We start from the raw sequence: 19,512 nt of genomic DNA, 5'->3' as shown, positions 1-19,512 counted from the left end.
AAACTTTGAACTTGTCATTCAATGGGAGTCTGAGAAGCAGCCAGGAAAGAATAAAAGGACTATTGCTAGCTGTTATTATGAAAGTGCTTTCAGATTGATTAAGCACTTACAGTTGCACACACTCTCAACAGTGCACATGATCTAGAATACAAACAGAGCTACATTTAGGGAGCTTCTTTTGCAAAAGCTTTCTGAGTGAATCTCCCGTTTATACTTTGACCTCTACAGCCTTCCTCCTCCACTTTCTCCTTTCCCCATCCTGCAGAAAATCATCCCTTAAAGTGACTTGCCTGTCATCAGGTATTAAAAGCTTTAAAAAGAAAAAGAAAAAAAAAACACTTAAATTCCAGGTTTCCACATTCAGTTTGCAAAGGAATTTTCCACTTCCGAGCAGAAACATCCTTGCATTGACCCTCAAGAGAATGTGTTTTCCCTTTCACAGGACTGAACAAAGGCAGGGGATGCTTAAGCAGTAACAGAAGAGCATTTAGGAAAACAACTCTACTAACTAGGGAACATCTTGTTTAGTACTTAACACTACACGATGGAGATTCACTTCATCCTGGAGTTTGCTGGGTCTACTTTCTCCCCCATTTCCATCTGTTATTTGCCAGTGATACTGACAGCAACTCAGATGGCAAAGTGCTTATCAGGGGCTCTTAGATTACAGTCCGTCTGTTAGCCCATGAGTTTTGATCAGTCACTCACAGACTCCATTTCTTTGATGTCTGCAAAAGAGTTTCATGGGTTGATCATATTTAACATGAAAAGCAAAGTTCTAAAGGGTGGGGGAAAAAATGTAATTGTAATGTATACATGTAAGGATAACCTGACCCCCTTGCTGTACAGTGGGAAAATAAAAAAATTATAAAAAAAAAAGAAAAGAAAAGAAAAGTTCTGCTCCCCCCCAAAAAAGTAAATTAACCTATCTTCCCCTTCCAGTGGCATCTGAGGGTTCATGTTCCCCAGCACTACGCCACTATGACTCCTCCCAAAAGTACTGTATCTAAATTAAATTTCCTTTGCTTAATGTTTATTTGTGCATAGATTTATAGATCTATAAATTTATTTATAGATTATAAGATACACACACACACATAGAGAACCTGAAGACTAGTCACCAAAATGTTCACTGTATGTTCAATGTGGTGATTTTTTTAGGTGGTGAGATTATAAGTGATTTTAAAATTAATTTTGTATAACAACATCTAAATTTCTTATACTAGCTACCTATCTCAGACAACAAACTAAAAGGCTTTTTAAAATGTAAATTAAAAACCTAGTCTTTCCCATGTTTCTATGAAAGGTACAAAAATGAACATAGAAATTAAGACATCTCCCCAGGTCAATTCACAATTTTGATAAATCAGAAAGCCAGGTCCAAAGTAATCTAGTCTAATCTAGTCATGTGTTGCTCTTTTCCTATGGGTATATGTGTCTTTGAGAAGTTTATCTAGCTGTGCTGTCCTATAGGTAGTCACTAGTCACAGATAGCATTTAAGTTTTATTTAATAAAGCATAATTAAAATTCAAAATTCCTCAGTCACACAAGCTACATTTCAAGTTCTCAATAGCCGCAGGTGGCTAATGGCTACCGACTGGATGGCAAAGCAACAGAAAATCCCGTCATTGAAGAAAGATTTTTTTTTTCCTTAGGCTGTACATATTTTTTAGTCAACAGTTTTTTTTAAGTAAAATATAGTCGATTTATACTGTTGCGCCAATTTCTGCTGTGTACGGCAGAGTGATCCAGTCATACATATACATACATTCTTTTTCTCATACTATATTCCATCATGTTTTATCCCAAGAGATTGGATATAGTTCCCTGTGCTATACAGCAGGAGGACCTCTTTGTTTTTCCATTCTAAATGTAATAGTTTGTATCTACCAACCCCAATCTCCCAGTCCATCCCACCCGAACAACCACAGATCTGTTCTCTATGTCTGTATGTCTGTCAGTCTGCTTTAAGAAGATACAGAAAGAGGTATTAACACTGACTAAGCAGCTCAGCTGGTAACTGAACACAATGTCCCTGTCAGCCATGAGCGAAACTTTGGAGGGAAGGCCTTTACACACTCTAAGAAACAGGAGACTAGGACTCCTTAGTCCTGTTTCTCTTCCACACTGCATCTGGTTCCGCAAGCATGACTAGGAGTGTCCTCGAGGGATGATATGAATGGTACAGGGCTGGGCCAAAGACTCCAATCTGAAGAGACTCAGAGTCATAATCTGAATAGAAAAGAGGCGCCACAGGCCCCCCAGGGGAAGTTGAGGCCAACAACCAGTGCCACATGGAAAATGTCTTCTGAGCAACTTAGACACTTGACAGAGGTGCGCAAGGGTCGACACTCATCCCTATCCATGTGGCCAAACACAAACACGTCTGCCCACATGAGGAGTAGCACACAGCACCAGCAATATGCTTAAGCAACGGACACATAAACATCTTTGGTGGTTGCTACACCCCAGAGAGGAGACGAGAGTAACTCTCTGAGCTTAGAGGAGACCACCCTGACTTCAGTAAGGAGCTTAGCTTACTTTATATTATGGATCCTTGACTTACTTAGATTCTCGCTTCAGAAAGTGTGATCGCTGAACCAGCAACATCAGCATTACCTGGAAACTTCTTAGCAATGCAGAATCTCATGTCCTGCTCCATACCTACTGCGTCAGAAACTCACTTTAATAAGCTCCCCCAGGTACACAGTGAAAACTGAAGGCCACTGAATTCTCTCCTCACTCTATTTTAAATTTCTGGAATGTAGAGGGGACAGATCTTTAAACAACTTTGTGCAATTCCCTGGACCTGGAAAATAGCACGGGGCTTAATAAATACTTATTGATTAATTGAAAACCTGGGAATTGGCTTTCAAAACAAAGAAAACAGTGTAATTTCATGTGTTGTCAAAAAATACACTTAAGAAATCACGTGAGCATTTTAGTGTTTCCCTTTGGTTAAAAAAGCTTAGAAAGTAGAGATTAGCACATAGTGATACTAATAAGCAAATAATAAGCCAAGCAAGATTCCTTTGTTCTTTACATTGCCTTCTACCAGGGCAATCATTTTTAAAAGCTTTTATTGGATAGCTTGAGCAGAATCATGCCCTAATTACAGTCTTCCTTTTATTTGCCACTGAGAGGAAATGCACCAGATGAAGCTGTTTGAGACTCTATGGTTTGTTCGGCTGTATTAAATGCTTCTAACTGCTGACTTTTATCGTTCTTAACAAGTCAAGACCAGACTGAATGTCTTTGAGGATAATTGTTTTTATTCATTTCCCTTCTGTATGGTGAAAATGGAGGCCGTATGTAAATGAAGGAGAGAGATGCAGATTCAGAACTGCCCCAGACCGATACTGGTTCTCAGAAAGAGGCAAAGCCAAACCTCTTCTGTTTAGTTTACTGTGTGGCTCTGTGACCAGTGGGTTCTCCTGTAAAATGGACAAAATGTCTTGATTCTTCAAGGTGGTCTTCATGTCACTAAATTAACTCAACTCGTGCAGAGAATCCTCCTTTTTAAAAAAAATCTCTGCCCATGATATCAGTGCTCTCAACACTGTATTCTCATCCATGTCGTTGACAACGCAATGGGTAGGGTTGCCTCATGGAAATGACTGAAAGCCAGAGCTCAGATTTTCTGGATCTTGGGCTCAGTTCTACCAGCTACTTGCTGTGTGACCTTCAGATATAGAAATAAAGCCTTGGTTCTCAAATGGAGATGATCTCCCCCTGGGGACATCTGGCAATGTCTGGAGATGTTTCTGACTGTCACGACTTGAGGGTACTAGTGGCATCTAGAGGATAAAAGCCAGAGATGCTGTTGAACATCTAGAGTGTGCAAGTAATTCTCATAACAAAGGCTTATTGAATTAAAATGCCCAAGTTCAAGGTACAGAAACACCAGACATCAAGAACCTATTATTGCTGCCATCACTGAGTACTTATGTACTCACACAACAACCACAGTCTACAAAACACCAGCCTTTGAACTACAGAATCTTCATATTGATTAAAAAAAAAAAAAAATCCCCTGGTTCTTACTTCATGTTCAGCACTGTTTTAGGTTCTGCGGAAAAACACAAAAGTGTAAGGCATGGTCTTTTACTTATTCTTTCAGAAGCTAGAAATTAGAATAAACCATCAAGGTCTAATAGCATAATTCCTCATTGATCCATTCCAGTAATTTTTTGCTGCCTCTCTACATGGTGCCCAGTCTAATTACAGGATGACTCCCCATTCCCCTGAGATGCCACTTTTCATTCTCATTCAGTTCCTTGTTCTGAAGGAACAGCAATTTCCCACTGAACGGTTATTAGCCTTTTTCCCTTTAAAAGACTAAGAAGGAAGATAAGCCCACAGGATAATTTTAAAAGTTGTTGCTCCAGTTTTTCTCCAACTTTAGAAATCTCTGTTGGCTTTTAATTAAGAACTTGCATTTAGACTGTGAGATGAACCAGATTTGAAGGATTGTTTTTTTCTCTCTCATAATGAAATGGCACTCGTTTCCCTAGGAGGGGTTTTCCCCAGAGTCTCATTGTTCTACTAAAGATGATTTACATGGGCATCTGTTGAGGTAGCTGACTCTTTGATTGGAGAGGGGGGCCAGGGACACACTGTGCCTTCCCTCTGAGAAACTAGGAAATAAACGCCCTCGGGACACTGAGCTGAAATCCTCACAAACTCCAGTGTGGAACGGCTTGGCGGTAAGTCAGTCAGAATCCCAGGAGTGGGAGCAGGGCTATATAAGCTCCAAAGATGCCATGAATGTGACTGGATCTGGCAGTTGTCTCAGACACCTGCAATGTGCATTTCAGCACACACACACACACACACACCCCCGCCCGCCACTCAGCCTTGAGAATCAGGCCTACTCAAAAGGACTCTGAGCAAAGATATACCCATACACCTGACTTTGGGGCACCCATGTGTCGAAGCTCCTAAATCCTAATTCCTTCTCCTGAGCCATTTGGCTGAGGCTCAAAGTAAACTGATTATTCTCTTTCCAGAATTTAAGAGAAGGAAGTATAACCAGGACACAGTATTTGCATATTCTCAAAATATCTCCCCTAACGATATTTAATTAATTACAAAAGGAAAAGAGTGAATAAAGCTGCCATACATTATCTTAACCAAGTGATCAAGGTCAATGTCACCAATAATAAGACACACCAATACCTTGTGCCACTCCCACGGTGAACACAGAAGGGCCTTACTTCCTTTCAGAGGTATTCTTGACCGCAAATATTTAACCTCAGTCCAGGCATGAGTAAATTATCAGACAAACTCAAACTCAGGGGCATTCTATAAAATAACCAACACTCTTCAAAAGTGTCAAGGTCACGGAAGACAAGGGAAGACTGAGGAACTGTCACAGATCAGAGGAGAGGAAGGAGATACTACTACTAAATAAAACATGGGATCCTGGATAGGATCCCGGGCCAGAAAAGAGGACACTGTGGGAGAGTAGTGAAATGTAAACAAGGTTTGTAGATGAGCTAATGGAGTTGTATGGCACCACTGTTAAATCTCCTGGTTTTCTTAACTGTCCTATGGTTATAGGATTATAACATTAATGTTAGGAGAGGTAGCACGAAGGCTATACAAGAACTCTCTCTGTACTATTGTTGCAGCTTTGAAGTATAAAATTATTTCAAAATAAGAATTTTAAATAAATAGACATAAAATTGCCTACAGATAATCTCAGAACAATATAAGCAATGGAAAGACATAAACTGATGACTGACTTTATCAAAGCTGATACAAAGAAATCAGCCTTTCTAGAAAGGTAGAGAGTGGAAGCAGTGTAAAAAAGAAAGATACTGTGTAGATGAAGACTTATCCATGCTAGAATAATGGAGATTGATGCAGAAATTGACCTCTGAACCAGAAGAACAAAAATTATCTCAGAACGAAGGAGTCCAGTGAGAAACTCTCCTTCTAAACTCAAGCAATTTTTTCTTTTTTTTTTTTTTTTTTTTGCTCAAACAAGCCCTATGCCTCTATGATCTGTGATTACCAGCTAGTGCAGAAAAATCTCAGACATGGCAACACACAGAGAAGGTCCAGTGTCCTGTAGGCTCTAGAAGGCACAACCTTCACTTTCTGCCTACCCAACACCTCACAACTGCCAAGACACACACACACACTCTGTCTGAGACATAGTTTTTAGATATAGTTACAAACAAATTGTGTACCTTTTGGCAGTAAATTCTTTTTTTTTTTTTCCAAATGAGCTCTTATTGGGAGCTCCAGCAAGTTAACAACTAAAATTATAGTAAGTAAAACAAAGAAAAGCCATAAACAATCATAATTAAAATGTCAACCATGTATTGAGTACTTGCTCCACATGCCAGAGACTGTTCTAAGCCCCTCTATATGTATTATCTCAATTCATCTTCAAAATAACCCTATTTGGTAGGTCTTATCAATAGACTCACACTACAGATGAGGAAACTGAAGAAGGAAAATATAACCCCTCCTACACCAAGTATATTTCTTAAGTCAGGAATATTGAGTATAATTACATACAATAAAATCCAATCTTTGTAGGTGCCTAGCTCAAGGATGGTTGACACAAGTATACAGTACTATAACTACTACCACCATAAAGATATAGACTATCAGCCCAACCCTCAAAATGTTCCTTCAGGCCCCTTTGTGGTCAAACACCTCCCACCCTCTACCCGGTCAACTACTGATCTATCTTATATTCCTATACATTTGCCTCTCCTATAGTCTTACATAAATGAAGTAATACAGTATGGAACTTTTTGTATCTGACTTCTTTCTCTTAGCGTAAAGCTTTGGAGATTTATAGAGGTAGCTGCATGAATTAGTTGCTCATTCCTTTAAATTGCTAAGTAGTATTCCATTGTATGGATGGATCACCATTTTCTTATATATTCACCAGCTGATAGACAGTTGGGTGGTTTTTGAGTTGTGGTTACTATGAAAGACACAGCTATCAATATTTGCATATATATATCTTCTTGTGAACATATGTGTATGTTTTAATTCCTCTTGCCTAAATTATATAACCTAAGAATGGGACTGTTGGGCTTATGTCAAGTGTATGTTTAAGTCTATAAGAAACTGACACATTGTTTTCCAGAATGGCCATACCATTTTATATTCCCACCAGCAATATAGGAGATTTCCAGTTGCTCTACATTCTTGTCAACACTTGGGATTCTAAGTCTTCAAAATCTAAACTGTTCCTATGTGTGCTGAGATAGTTCAATTTTAATGGGTTTAATTTGCATTTCCCTGATAACTAATGATGTTGGGCATATTACCGTGTGTTTATTTACCATTCATGTATTTTCTCTGCTGAATTATCTGTCAATTTTTTACCAGTTTATCATCTTATTATTGAGTTGTACAAGTTCTTTATGTATTCTGGATACAAGCCCTTTATCAGATATGTTTTAGAAATATTTTCTTCCACTCTATGGCTCATTTCTTAATTTTATTAACAGTGTCTTTTAAAGAGTAAAACTTTTAAATTTTAACAAAATCTGATTATCAGTTTTCATTTATATTTCTTTTTTTTTTTTGCATTCTAAGAAATCTTTATCTAATCCAAGATCACAAGATTTTCCCTCATATCTTCTTCAAGGTATTTTTTTTCCAGTTTTTTTTTTATAATGATTTTTATTTTTTCCATTATAGCTGGTTTACAGTATTCTGTCAATTTTCTACTGTACAGCAAGGTTACCTAGTTACATATACATGTATACATTCTTTTTTCTCACATTATCAAGCTCTATCATAAGTGACTAGATATAGTTCCCAGTGCTATATACAGCAGGATCTCATTGTTTATCCATTCCAAAGGAGATAGTTTGCATCTATTAACCCCAAATTCTCAGTCTATCCCACTCCCTTCCCCTCCTTCTTGACAACCACAAGACTATTCTCCATGTCCATGATTTTCTTTTCTATGGAAAGGTTCATTTGTGCCATATATTAGATTCCAGACATAAGTGATATCATAGGTACCTGTCTTTCTGACTTACTTCACTTAGTATGAGAGTCCCTAGTTCCATCCATGTTGCTGCAAATGGCAATATTTTGTTCTTTTTATGTCTGAGTAGTATTCCATTGTGTATATATACACCACATTTTCTTAATCCAATCATCTGTCAATGGACACTTGGGTTGTTTCTACGTCTTGGCTATTGTGCATAGTGCTGCAACGAACATGCGGGTGCATGTATCTTTTTAAAGGAAAGTTTTGTCTGGATATATGCCCAAGAGTGGGATTGCTTGGTCATATGGTAGTTCTACGTATAGTTTTCTAAGGCACCTCCATCTGTTTTCCATAGTGGTTGTACCTATTTACATTCCCACCAATAGAGCAGGAGGGTTCCCTCTTCTCCACACCCCCTCCAGCACTTGTTATTTGTGGACTTATTAATGATGGCCATTCTGACTGGTATGAGGTGGTTCTTCAGAGTAGTTTTGATTTGCATTTCTCTAATAATCAGCGATGTTGAGCATTTTTTCCTGTGCTTGTTGGCCATCTGTATATCTTCTTGGGAGAAATGTCTATTCAGGTCTTTTGCCCATTTTTCCATTGGGTTGTTGGCTTTTTTGCTATTGAGTTGTATAAGTTGTTTGTATATTTTTCTTCTAGGTATTTTTCACCTCTTAATTTAAACTCTATTTCTCATTTCCAATTAATTTTTACATCTGTGAGGTAGTAGCTGGGGTTTTCTGTTTGTTTGGTTTTTGTTTGGTATATGGGTATCCAGTTGTTCCAGAGCCACTTGTTGAAAAGACTTTTCTTTCCCCATTTGATTATCCCTAAGTATTTTATTTTTACAGTATTGTAAGTGAATTGTGAATTTCAATTTCCAACTCTTTGTAGCTAATCTGTAGACAGATTTTCAGTTTGAAAAATAGATTAAAGCCCACCAAAAAAGCACTGTCTTTTTCAAAGAAGTGATTTTAGCAAAGCACTAGTTTATTTTCCAAACTTCAACCAATCCTTTTAAAAACACCATCAGAGTTTTCAATTGTAAAAGTAATACATGTTAATTGTCACAGATCAAAAATAGCAAAAGTGAATAAAGAAAATATTCATGGAGTTCCCATTGTGGTGCAGCAAAAACAAATCCAACTAGGAACCATGAGGTTTCAGGTTTGATCCCTGGCCTTGACCATTGGGTCAAGGATATGGCGTTGCCATGAGCTGTGGTGTAGGTTGCAGATGAGGCTTAGCCTACAGCGTAGGCCAACAGTTGTAGCTCTGGTTCAACCCCTAGCCTGGGAATCTATGCTATGGGTGTGCCCCCCACCCCCGCAAAAAAAAGAAAGAAAAAGAAAATATTCACAATGCTTCTCCATCTCAGCCTTAATCCTTCCTCCCTGAAGTAACTAGTGTTAACACACATTTCTTATGTTTTCACATTCAAGCAAACAGTTATCTTTCCAATACCTGAGGGTGGAAGGGTTAGATGTAGTCAACCCTTAGCCTGGCAGACTTTCTGACTTCGTTTCCAAAAATCTAGGCCTTGGGAGAAAATACAGAGTTGGCAAAGAAAGCAAACATGCAAAGAGAGTTTGCAGGAAGAAGCAAAATATCTGGAAAGAAGCAAAGGTGAAGGTTGGTCTTTAAAAAGGAAAAAAAGAAGAAGAAGAAGGAGTTCCCATCATAGCACAACAGAAATGAAATGTATCCACCTAGGAACCATGAGGTTGTGGGTTCAATTCCTGGCCTCACTCAATGGGTTAAGGATCTGGCATTGCAGTGAGCTGTGGTGTAGGTCGAAGATGAGGCTCAGATCCTGCATTGCTGTAGCTGTGGTGTAGGCTGGCAGCTGTAACTCCAATTTGACCCCTAGCCTGGGAACCTCCATATACTGCAGGTGTGGCACTAAAAAGTAAATAAATAAATAAATAAATAAATAAATAAATAAATAAGAAATAAAGACATGACACCATAAAACTCCTGGAAGAGAACATAGGCAAAACATTCTCTGACATAAACCTTACAAATGTTTTCTTAGGTCAATCTCCCAAGGCAATATAGAGAAAAACAAAAATAAACAAATGGAACTTAATCGAACTTACAAGCTTTTGCACAGCAAAGGAAACCATAAAAAAAAAAAGACAAATTATGGAATGGGAGACAATAGTTGCAAATGATGCAACTGATGAAGGCTTAATCTCCAAAATATGGAAACAACTCATACAACTCAACAACAACAACAAAAAAACAAACAATCCAACTGAAAAATGGGCAGAAGACCTAAACAGACATTTCTCCAAAGAAAACATATGGATGGCCAGTAGGCATATGAAAAAATGCTCAACACCACTAATTATTAAATGCAAATTAAAACTATAGTGAGGTACCACCTCACACCAGTCAGAATGGCCATCATTAATAAGTCTATAAATAACAAATGCTAGAAAGGATGTGGAGAAAAGGGAACCCTCCTACACCGTTGATGGGAATATAAATTGGTACATCCACTATGGAAAATAGCATGGGGGTTCCTCAGAAGACTAAGTATAGAACTACCATGTGATACAGCAATTCTGTTCGTGGGCATATATCTGGACAAAACTATAATTCAAAAAGATACATGCACCCACATATTCATAGCAGCAATATTCACAATAGCCAAGACATACAGAGAACCTAAACGTCCATCAAGAGATGAAAGAATTAAAAAGATGTGGTACATATATCCAACAGAATACTACTCAGCCATAAAAAAATTAAATAATTCCATTTGCAGGAGCAAGAATGAAACTGGAGATTCTCACACTATGTGAAGTAAGTCAGAAAGAGAAAGACAAATGCTGTATATCACTTATATGTAGAACCTAAAATATCGCAGAGATGAACCTATCTACAAAATAGGAATAGGAGTTCCCATCGTGGTGCAGCGGAAACGAATCTGACTAGGAACCATGAGGTTGCAGGTTCAATCCCTGGCCTCGATCAGTGGATTAAGAATCTGGCATTGCTGTGAGCTGTGGTGTAGGTCATAGATGCAGCTAGGATCTGGCGTTGCTGTGTCTCTGGCATAGGCAGGTGGTTACAGCTCCAATTGGACCCCTAGCCTGGGAACTTCCACATGCCGTGGGTGCAGCCCTAAAAATACAAAAGACAAAAAAACAAAACAAAAACACAAACAGACTCACTGATACGGAGAAGACACTTGTGGTTTCCAAGGGGGAAAGAGGAGAGAGTGGGATGGACTGGGAACTTGGGGTTAGTAGATACAAACTATTACTTAGAATGAATAAGCAATGGTGTCCTACTGTATAGACCATGATGGAAGAGAATATTTAAAAAGGATTGTATATACACATATGTATGACTGGATAACTTTGCTGCACAGCAGAAACTGGAACAACATTGTAAATTGACTATATTTCTAATAAATTTTGTTTTGTTCTGTTTTATTTTGTTTTTTAGGATCATACCTGCAGCATATGGAAGTTCCCAGGCTAAGGACTGAATCAAAGCTACAGCTGCCAGCCTATGTCACAGCCACAGCAACTCAGGATCTGAGCTGCTTCTGTGGCCTACACTATAGCTCACAGCAATGCTGGATCCTTAATCCACTAAGCGAGGCCAGGGATGGAACCCACAACCTTATGATCACTCATCAGATTCAGAAACCACCTAAAAAATTTTTTTTAAAAAGGGAAAAAAATAAATAGAATTTCTTACTGACTTGGAGAAAGGAGACAGATCTCTTGTCCCAGAGGAGTGAAAAACAAGGGACACAAGACCTTCAAGAAAAAAAGCATTTTAAAAAATTTAGAAATGGCAATACTACAAACTCTGAAAAATTCCCCATGTCCCAAATGTGGTGTGAAAGCAACAATGACCCTCAAATCTAAAAATTACTATGGAGAACAACTGAAGATGGAACCTGTTTGGAAAGAGGATCAATGGGCAGAGGTGGTCACTAGCCAAGGCCTGTAATCACCTTTGGTTCTGCTCAAGACCCATAAACCTTAACGTAAACAGGGAACCCACAAGAATGACTGAGTTGGAATTTCTCACCAGAGAAGGTGACTCAAAACCAAACTACTTTTAAAGAATAGAATGTGACACTGAATTTTATGTATCTATTTTGAAGTCCCTGGAAATAAAATTTTCTTCAGAGTAGGTACCATGACCCATTTACTGAAACTCTTAGGTAGATGATGAATTAGGAATGTGTGAATGGTCCTAAAATGAGGAAATCTGAATTCTAATCTCTCTTCTGCTTTTTTTTTTAATTCTTACAGCTGCACCTGCAGCATATAAAAGTTCCCAGGCCAGGAGTCGAATCAGAGCTTCGGCTTATGCCATAGCAACACCAGATCCAAGCTACATCTGCAGCCTATGCCACAACTTGCTGCAACACCAGTTCCCTAACCCAATGAGTGAGGCCAGGAATCAAACCCGCATCTTCGCAGAGATAACAGTGGGTCCTTAATCCACTGAGCCACAACCCTCCTGCTTTAAATATACAATGTAGCTTTGAGATAATATCTCTTCCTCGACTTTTCTATATATAAAAATTAGATTTCTTAAAAATCTGTCCCCTAAGTAAACCTGAATTTCTTGAAATTCCTTCTGTTAAAAACTAAAATCTGCCCACTAAGAAAACCCACATTTCTTGAAATTCCCTCTGTTAAAAACTATCAACTATATTGCAATATAACCAAAATACAGTATAACCACTAAGTAATAAAAATGCACTGTAAAGATATAATTAAATCACCCAGATAAATTTACCTAGCAACTTCAGCTCTCCGATCACTGTAAAATTCTGAGCAAGAAACACTTCATGAGACACCGCAGGAACTGCATTTCCAGAGAGACATATCAAGCAGGCTTGAGAGTGGGCATTCCAAGGGAATTCGTGACAGAATCACCACACCTACATGAACACAGGCTGTAGAAGGCAGGTAATATATTTGTCCTTGCCAGATGTCAGCACTCCCAAGGAGCAAAATGGCCCAAGAGAATCACCAGCCAGACCCCTTTGTCTACACAGATGATTCCAGCATGAACTTCCAGCTGGTCACATGAAATGGAAAAAGCATCACAAATGTATCTCATTCACCCCCACACAGCATGAAGCACTGGAGGCTCTGTTTGGCTACAACATGTTTCCAGACAAAAATCTTCAGAGAAAACTTGGTTTAAAATTCAACCTACCAGAGTCAACAATAAAGATCTGGTTCAGGAACTGGTGGTTCAAAATGAGGAAGCAGCAGCAGCAACAGCAGCAGCAATCACTCAAGCCACCAAACCAGACTCTTCCAGCCAAGAAGATACCCACAGCATCAACTAGTCCTCATTATTTTTTCCCTGAAGTTTCAGATTCCTCTAGCTTCCTCTCAGTTCAACCTGTAGGCCCTTTCCAGTGGGCAGGGAACTCTATCATCACTGAGAGTCCTACAAGCGATGTTCAAATGTAAGATCCTCAATTGGAGAGACTAGTGGCCTCCATTCCTGCTTTATACTCTGATGCCTATGACATAGACCGAATTAGGAATTGTACAGTTTTCCTGATGAGGATGAGATAGACAGTTCTTCATTCTACTCTCTGTATCAGTATCTCTCACCAACAAGGCCCAGTTGGAACAGAGTTCTTCTCTTAGCATCTTTGCCAGCCCAGCTGTAGGTTTATCTCCCAAGCAAACCTGGTTCAGCATGATAAGCTGGAGCTTTGCAGCCTACAGTCTAAGAGACAGACTGGAATTCCAGAAGCCCTCCAGTATGGTGGACTTTCTCTGATCAAAGTACTAACAAATCAGACATTACAGAAAAGGATCTTCTTGCATCTTGTATATGGCTGTTTGTCTTAACCCAAATATCTGGCTCAGTCTTGATTTGATGTCCATGCAAATGTTGTAAAAACTAGTTTCCCCCAAGTATAGCTCAGTATTACACAATCAGCCCCACAAGTTTCCCTAGAGAAGGCCTTTCTAGTCCCTTAGATGGCCAATGAGACTCCAAAATTCCCTCTTCACAAAACTATCTTTGACTTTTTAAAAGAAGGTCATCAGCCTTTAGGGCTCATCCTTTTTTCTTTTTCTTTTTCTTTTTCTTTTTCTTCTTTTTCTTTTTGGCTGTGGAAGTTCTTGGGCCAGAGATTGAACCTGCATCACAGCAATGACAAAGACTGATCATTAACCATAGGCCACCAGAGAACTCCAGGCGTCATTCGTATTTATTTATTTGTTTATTTATTTATTTATTTGGGGGGGGCCTGCACCCTCATCATATGGAGGTTCCCAAACTAGGGGTCGAATCAGAGCTGCAGCTGCCACCTACACCACAGCCACAGCAACTCAGGCTCCAAGAAGTGTCTGGGACCTACATGGCAGGTCATGGCAACACGAGATCCTTAACCCACTTAAATAAGTCCAGGGATCAAACCCATGTCCTTACGGACACTAGTTGGGTTCATTAACAGCTGAGCCATGACAGGAATGCTGTCATCCACTTTCATTGGCAGCAGGTTATAAACTCATGTTTCCAACAGTCAAGTTTTTAAAATGACATTTAGGCTATATTTTCCAGCTATATGATTAACCTACAGAATGAAAAGCATTTCTCAAAATCAAGAATAAAGAGACATAATAAAATAAGTACCTCTCAATGAAAAAAAAAAAAAAAACATTTCATGACATGATCTAGCACTCAGCACTCTTCTTTGGAGAGTCAGCCCCTCAGTTATTGCTCATGGCTGACAAACCATTCCTATAAATTTGCTTCTCTCAAGCCCATAGGAGATTAGAAGCAACAAACTAAAGGTGGGCAAAGGAAATCTACAGATTAAGAGCAAAAATAAGGGTAGTATGAAAAACAGCTAAAGAAAGCAATCCTGAGGAACAGGTATAATCACTTGAATCATGATGCACTGAGACCAGTACTTTGGCATATATTATTAATTCATAATGACTACATTCATCAGCTTGAAATGCAAGAGACCATGAAATTTATCTAATTCACTGCTCATTGACAGTGAAGGAAATCAAGACCTAAGGAGATCACTGAGGTGATGCTCAATTAAGGTGGTCTGTCTCTGTCTTTCTCCCTGTCTCTCTTCTCTTACACCCCAACATCCATACCTATTTAGTGATTGAGTCAGAATGAGAACCTGAGTCCTGCTTTACTACTTTGGCAATTGATTTTGAATGATCCATAAACAATTACATTTCTTGAAGTGTATTCTATATCATAAGCAAGGGATTTGATCATTTACTTTTTGAAAAAGAAACCTCCAACTTGGTGAAATTTTAAATAGCTTTGTGTGTATCAAGAAAAACATGTTGGTGAACATCTCAATTCCCAACAGAGTTATTTAAATTATGAATGATGGTGCATTTATGCCCGTGCACAACTACATGTGTCTGTGTATTTGTGTATGTGTGTTAGGAAGCACCCAGCTTATTCACGCTCTCAAGAGCCATTTTGTGTGTCTGTGCCCACCTGCATATGAGAGACATCTCACAGGTGGCTTGAAATCATGGTGGAAATCATAGTTCTGTGGCTACAGACTGGAACTTCTTTTTTCACAGAAAGCTTGTTGTGAATCATTTACCAGCATACTACTTGATCAACCTATACACGTATTTCTTGAAAGAAAATGTATCCTTAACAATTACATGCTCAAGTTATTGACTGCACCCAAGTTAAAGATGATATCTTGAGTTGTTTTTACTGTTGATATTTTTAGAATTTTATTTGTTTTCATAGACATTGAGATTTTTTTTTAATTTTGAGAAAAATCAAGGCCTTTTTCTACTACTGACATCTTCCTATATAGTTAATCAAAGGAGTAGGAAAAAGAAAAAATATATTGGTCTGTTCATATTTGCCAAGCAGTACTTTAATATGGTGTAAGCAGAATACCAATGTCCCAGTTCTATGGTTTGCTGTGTGATACAGAGCATATGACAACCACATCTCATATTCTATGTATAGTCCTAAAGAGCTAAAAACAATTGTTAATGTTTATGAATTCGAGAGGTCTCATGCTATAAGAACAGAGTTCAAATGCAGTATCACATGACAAAAGCCCAGAAGTTTCAGACCTAACTTCATGAAGTATATATAATATTTACAAGTTCAATATATATTATTGCCAATTACTTTTGCCTTTACAAAATACTTCTGAAATAAATATGGTTCTCTTGTGAATGACTTCAGTCAGATTTTTTTCATGGTTAAAAGGGGTTTCTTTTACATAGTGACCAAAAGCATTGCCGGTGTATTACATGTAATAATCAGATAGCTCCCCCAGCTCTCATATACCCACCTTATAAAGTGGAATACAAGTCTTACTAAATCTTTATTAAAAGAGACCAAAGGTCGGTTAGCATAATACCAGTGAGGGTTTTAAAACTGATAATATAAAGTGGTTTGGTTTTACACACCCAGGCTGTGTATACAGGCAATACCCTTTTCTTTTAAACAGCTTTACCAAGATATAGTTCATGTACCAAACACTTCATTCAAACTGTACAGTTCAGTAGCTTTTAGTTATCCACAGAGTTGTGTACTCACCACCACCATGTAAAACATTTTCATTACTCCCCAAAAGCTCCTGCACCCCTTAGCCATTGCCCTCTGATTCCCTAATCCCACTCTCAGATCTCAGCAACCACTAACTTGCTTTCTTACTCTATACATTTGCCTATTCCGGACATTTCATGTAAATGGAATGATACAACATGTGCTGCACTGTGACTAGTTTCTTTCACTTAAGATTTTCAAGGTTCATCCCTGTCATCACATGTATAAATGCTACATTTTTTTATATTGTCAAATAATACTCCATTACATAGATATACCACATTTTGTTTATACACCCATCAGTCAATGGACATTATGTTGTTTCTGCTTTGGGCTCTTATGAATAAAACTGCTCTAAATATGCTATGACATTTTTGGGTCATAAATATGCTATGACATTTTTGGGTCATAAATGTTTAACCATTTGTGGAACTGCCAGCTTTTTTTTTTTTTTTTGTATAATGATTTTTATCTTTTTCCATTATAGCTGGTTTACAGTGTTCAGTCATTATTTTCTAAAGCAGCTGCACCATTACATTCCCACCTCAGTCAACATTCTTTACTCAGCCTTAATATTCAGGAAAATGCATGCTACAGACTCCCACTTAAACTCCAAACAATCCGGTCAATTCGTATTGTATTTCCTCTATTCTGACCATTCATGAGTAAAGCCACAATAAGAGGCAAGTCAGCCACCATACCACTGGCATGATTATTCTATTCTAATGCTTTTGGCTTGCTGGTCTTTGAAATACTCAATATTTTGGAGGCAGTTCTTAAGTTTTGATTAAGGAGAACTTTTTGGTGCTAATTATCACAAAGTTTGATGGTACTAAAATAAACCCATATAAAATTGCTAGTGCTGGGTCAAGGGACCTCATTGTAGTGGGTTCCTTCCTCAAGATCTATAATGAGAGGACATAAAAAGATAGTTTCAACTGTTTATAGGACCACCGCCAATGAAACCTTCATTATATTAGGCTCTTCTGTATCTATTTTCAGTGAATGAATTTGAGGTCACACTAAGAGATAGACCAACAAACCAAATTCACATTAAGCAGAAGAATTCCTTTGATACCCCAACATTCCCTACTTCTGTTTTGGATGAGGTCATAGCTGCAGTAATGACTATATGTTCCCATGAGGCGGAAGGATCTCACGTCATCCTGCTAGTCTGTGCAACTATTTACTTTCCCCATATACATGTACCACTAACAGTAATTATTCAGGGGCAAATGTTATGGAGAAGTTACTAAAAAATAAATTCCAAAAGACTACAGAAAAAGAGAGCTGGCTTTATTTTTCTTTTGGAAAAGCAAAATTTGTCTATTGATATTTGCTTTCTTCAAATATCTCAGGGCCAAAGGGGATGACTGGTTTAAAGAACAGCAAAGTTGCTAAAATGTCATCTCCTCTTGGACCTCCAGAACTTTGTTGAGATCACTTTGTAAATATACTTGTCTCCACATGGCTTAACCGCCCTAGCAGACTGAAGCTTTGTTGAGTACAGTGTCTGGCTTTCTCTCCTCATAACCTTCCCAAAATGATTTGCATCCAATGAGAGCGTCATAAATGATTTATAAAGGAAAGAACTGATACGGTCCGGAGGAATATGACAATATTAGAATTCTGCACCAGGGGCAACATTGCTGCCCAACTAGGAGGTGTTCTTAGCACACGAATCCTGATTCTGTGGGAAGCTTACCTCACATCTCTGAAATTATGCCACATTCAAAGAGCACCACACCAACCCCACACACCACTGCCATTGTATGGTCCCTAGACAGGAAATGAGGAGTACTTGGTACCACTGAATTGACAGGCGATAAATTTGGATGGCATGAACGCAAAATCTCCATTTATCATTTATTCAACTTCTTGACACCATCATATTGAACATGTTAAAATCCTAGCAATGATTCAGTGGCCAGGAATGTTAAAAAAAAAAAAAAAATCCTTCACACAGGGAAATCTGTCTCTTACAAGAGTTGGATGAAAAGAGGCCACAGAAGTACTTTTCCTAAAATCTCAGTTTGCCATAAACTACCACTTTAAGTACATTCTAATCCAACAAACTCCTTGAACAATGCAGAGGGGCATGGAATCAAACCCAATATGATCATTCTAATTAATTCCAGAAGCATTCTTTGTACCTGTCTTCAACCTTTTTAAACATGAATCTCCTGTATGAAAACTCCTACATTGATGTTTGGAAATTTGCTACGTATGTGGTAAAGCACCTCACAAACACACACTAGTGTAATCGTATCATGTGGGCCCTCACCAAAGATGTTATCTTTATCTTTATTAGACAGATAAATTTCCTGTTTAAGGTGTGGGTACCTTGGAGTTGCTGCTGTGTCTCAGTAGTAATGAACCCAACTAGCATCCATGAGAATATGGGTACAATCCCTAGCCTCACTCAGTGGGTTAAGGATCTGGCATTGCCCTGGGCTATGGTGTAGGTCACAGATGTGGCTTGGATCCTATGTTGCTGTGGCTGGGATCCTATGTTGCTGTGGCTGGGGCGCAGGCTGGCAGCTACAGCTCCAATTCAATCCCTAGCCTGGCAACTTACATATGCCACAAATGTGGCCCTAAAACACAAACAAACAAAAAAGTAGTGGGTGCCTAAAAGTTCCTTCAGAACAGCCATTGGATAATAATGACTTTCAAATTCCCTAAGAAATACAATAGAAATGGAAATGACAGATAGTTGAATGGAGAGAACACAGCCTCTGGAGTCAGGAACACTGCATTCAAACCTCAGTTCTGCCTTTTACAAATTACATAGCCTTGATTTAAATACCATTGGAGCCCCAGTTTCCTTACCTATGAAATATAATTCCCACCTCCTGTTTTGAGAGTACTACTGAGAAATAAATGAGATATGCCATTAAGTACCTGGCATATAATATACACCAGATTGAATGACTGACTGTCCTCTCACCTTCCCCTT

At 38.5% G+C, this 19,512-nt stretch overlaps 1 protein-coding gene and 1 pseudogene across 3 annotated transcripts in view; one reads left to right on the top strand and one right to left on the bottom strand.

Moving 5' to 3' along the window:
- Positions 1-19,512, bottom strand: part of LOC110261709 (uncharacterized) — a 551,822-nt gene that overhangs the window by 462,722 nt on the left and 69,588 nt on the right. Inside the window, exon 1 of one of the 3 annotated variants that reach the window (XR_014810259.1) lies at positions 5,180-5,225. The exons of the other annotated variants lie outside the window; for them this stretch is intronic. The gene's annotated coding sequence lies outside the window, so the exon portion shown is untranslated. Of the gene's footprint in view, positions 1-5,179; positions 5,226-19,512 lie in introns of those variants that run through there. 3 annotated transcript variants of the gene reach the window in all.
- LOC100625957 (arginine-fifty homeobox-like) lies at positions 13,052-13,766 on the top strand (annotated as a pseudogene).

Source organism: Sus scrofa, chromosome 7 (genome assembly GCF_054392235.1).
Source record: "Sus scrofa isolate SSC_HxYL_T2T_F1_AM1 chromosome 7, Sscrofa_HxYL_maternal_Yorkshire_Landrace_v2.0, whole genome shotgun sequence".
Lineage (NCBI taxonomy): Eukaryota > Metazoa > Chordata > Mammalia > Artiodactyla > Suidae > Sus > Sus scrofa.
This window is presented reverse-complemented; position numbering and strand designations above follow the sequence as displayed.